Raw genomic sequence first — 3,824 nt, 5'->3', positions numbered from 1 at the left:
TGGCTAATGTGTTCCCATCTCTGCTGTTCTGGGTGTCAGTCACTGATGAATTTAAGATCTGGTGCCTTAAAAGGACGCATTTGAATCAGTTCTAATGAGATGGATGAAACTAGAGCCTATTATACAGAGTGAAGTAAGTCAGAAAGAAAAACACCAATAGAGTATATTAACGCATATAGATGGAATTTAGAAAGATAGTAACGATGACGCTATATGCGAGACCGCAAAAGAGACACAGATATAAAGAACAGACTTCTGGACTCTGAGAGAAGGTGAGGTGGAATGATTTGAGAGAATAGCATTGAAACATGTATATCACAATCTGTGAAACAGACGACCAGTCCAAGTTCGATGCATGAAACAGGGCACTTGAAGTCGGTGCACTGGAACAGCACTGAGGGATGGGATGGGAGGGAGGCGGGAGGGGGATTCAGGATGGGGGACATATGTACACCCATGGGTGATTCATGTCAATGTATGGCAGAAACCACCACAATATTATAAAGTAATTAGCCTCCAATTAAATAAGTAGATTAAAAAAAAAAGATCTGGTGTCCTGCAAGCTAGACATTATTTCTGTTGATTGGTAGTGTCTGCTCAGGAGATGAGATTTGAGCTGATGGTTGGTAGATGGCATCACAGCCAGGGAACAGGAGTCTCATGGGGGAAGTCTGGTTATAGCCAGAGACCCAGGAGGCTTCCAGGGTGCTGCTCTTTCACTCACATCCCACACTGTACCTGTCCCCAGGTCCCATTGATTCTGCCTCTGAGCATGCATACGAGCTCAGTCTCTTCAGTCTCTTTGAGACACTATGGACTGTAGCCCACCAGGCTCCTCTGTTTATGGGATTCTCCAGGCAAGAATACTAGAGTGGGTTGCCATGCCTTTCTCCAGGGGATCTTCCTAACTCAGGATCAAACCCATGTCTCCTGTGTCTCCTGGATTTCAGGCAGATTCCTTAACCACTGAGCTACCTGGGAAGTCTCTCTTAACCTGTTCCTTCCTCTCCTCATCCTATTGTCCCTTTTGTCCAGACTCTGAGTGTCTAAGCTAAACTGAGCAAGAGCCCCATCCTTGGCTCCTGCCATCAGTCTACTTCTTTTCACTTTATTTCTCAGATCGCAGTCAAGGTGATCTTATCAGACATGAACCTGACCATGAAGTACCCCTACTCGTCTCCTTCCAGGCTCAGCTCTCCCTGCACTCTTCCCCGTCCCAGTTGTGTGGACAACCACACAGCTCCTCAAACACCACGAGTTTCTTCCACCCTTCCTGCCTCTTGGGCTGCTTTTTCTCTGGCTGCAGTGCTTCTTCCTTTTCTGTTCATCTGGGAGACTCCTGTTTATCCTTCAAGACTTAGCTCCATTGCCTGCTCTTCTGTGAAGTCTTCCCCTGTCCCTTCACTTGCATAAGTGGCCCTGGGCATTGTTCTCCTCATATCATAGTACATTGCCATTAACCCCACCATAAAGCTGCCAGAACTTACACAGGATGGGGGAAACAGACTCCTGGAGGGCATAAACAAAACCTTGTGTGTACCAGGACCCAGGAGAAAGGAGCAGTGACCCCACAAGAGACTGACCCAGACTTGTCTGTGAGTGACCAGGAGCCTGGCAGAGGCATGGTCGGCCGTGGACTGGTGCAGGGTCGGGGGCACTGAGTGTGGCAGTGTCTGCATGGGACCTTTTGAAGGAAGTTGCCATTATCTTCATTACCTCCACCATAGTTTGGCCTCAGGTCAAACAATAGGAAACACAGCCCCACCCATCAATAGAAAATTGGATTAAAGTTTACTGAGCATGGCCCCGCCCATCAGAAAAAGACCCAGTTTCCCCCTCAGTCAGTCTCTCCCATCAGGAAACTTCCATTTGCCTCTTATCCTTGTCCATCAAAGGGTTGGACAGAATGAAAACCACAATCACAGAAAACTAATCAAACTGATCACATGGACCACACATAGCCTTGTCTAATTCAATGAAATCATGAGTCGTGCCGTGTAGGACCACCCAAGACAGATGGGTCATAGTGGAGAGTTCTGACAAAATGCGGTCCACTGGAGAAGGGAATGGCAAACCACTTCAGTATTCTTGCCCTGAGAACCCCATGAACAGTATGAACAGGCAGAAAGACAGGACACTGAAAGATCAACTCCTCAGGTTGATAGGTGCCCAATATGCTACTGGAGAACAGTGGAGAAATAACTCCAGAAAGAATGAAGACACAGAGCCCAAGCAAAAACACCCAGTTGTGGATGTGACTGGTGATAGAAGTAAAGTCTGATGCTGTAAAGAACACTATTGCATAGGAACCTGGAATGTTAGGTCCATGAATCAAGGTAAATTGGAAGTGGTCAAACAGGAGATGGCAAATGTGAACATCAACATTTTAGGAATCAGCGAACTAAAATGGACTGGAATGGGTGAATTTAACTCAGATGACCATTAAATCTACTACTGCTGGCAGGAATCCCTTAGAAGAAATGGAGTAGCCCTCGTAGTTAACAAAAGAGTCTGAAATGCAGTACTTGGGTGCAAACTCAAAAAATGACAGAATGATCTCTGTTCATTTCCAAGCAAACCATTCAATATCACAGTAATCCAAAACTATGCCCCGACCAGTAATGCTGAAGAAGCTGAAGTTGAATGGTTCTATGAAGATCTACGAGACCTCCTAGAACTAACACCCAAAAAAGATGTCCTTTTCATTATAGGGGACTGGAATGCAAAAGTAGGAAGTCAAGAGATACCTGGAGTAACAGACAAATTTGGCCTTGGAGTACAGAATGAAGCAGGGCAAAGGCTAACAAAGTTTTGCCAAGAGAATGCACTGGTCATAACAAACATTCTCTTCCGACAACACAAGAGAAGACTCTACACATGGACATCACCAGGTGGTCAATACTGAAATCAGATTGCTTATATTCTTTGCAGCCAAAGATGGAGAAGCTCTATACAGTCAACAAAAATAAGATCAGGAGCTGACTGTGGCTCAGATCATGAACTCCTTATTACCAAATTCAGACTTAAATTGAAGAAAGTAGGGAAGACCACAAGACCATTGAGGTATGACCTAAATCAAATCCCTTATGATTATACAGTGGAAGCTACAAATACATTCAAGGGATTAGATCTGATAGACAGAGTGCCTGAAGAAGTATGGATAGAGGTTCATGACATTGTACAGGAGACAGGGATCAAGACCATACCCAAGGAAAAGAAATGCAAAAAGGCAAAATGGCTGTCTGGGGAGGCCTTACAAATAGCTGAGAAAAGAAGAGAAGGTAAAGGCAAAGGAGAAAAGGAAAGATATACCCATTTGAATGCAGAGTTCCAAAAAATAGCAAGGAGAGATAAGAAAGCCTTCCTCAGTGATCAATGCAAAGAAATAGAGGAAAACAATAGAATGGGAAAGACTAGAGACGTCTTCAAGAAAATTAGAGATACAAAGGGAAAATTTCATGTAAAGATGGGCTCGATAAAGGACAGAAATGGTATGGACCTAACAAAAGCAGAAGATATTAAGAAGAGGTGGCAAGAATACACAGAAGAACCACACGAAAAAGATCTTCACGACCCAGATAATCACGACGATGTGATCACTGACCTAGAGCCAGACATCCTGGAATGTGAAGTGAAGTGGGCCTTAGGAAGCATCACTATGAACAAAGCTAGTGGAGGTGATGGAATTCCAGTTGAGCTATTTCAAATCCTGAAAGACAATGCTGTGAAAGTGCTGCACTCAATATGCCAGCAAATTTGGAAAACTCAGCAGTGGCCACAGGACTGGAAAAGGTTAGTTTTCATTCCAATCCCAAAGAAAAGCA

Source organism: Capra hircus, chromosome 21 (assembly GCF_001704415.2).
Source record: "Capra hircus breed San Clemente chromosome 21, ASM170441v1, whole genome shotgun sequence".
Lineage (NCBI taxonomy): Eukaryota > Metazoa > Chordata > Mammalia > Artiodactyla > Bovidae > Capra > Capra hircus.
Note: the sequence above shows the minus strand (reverse complement) of the source record.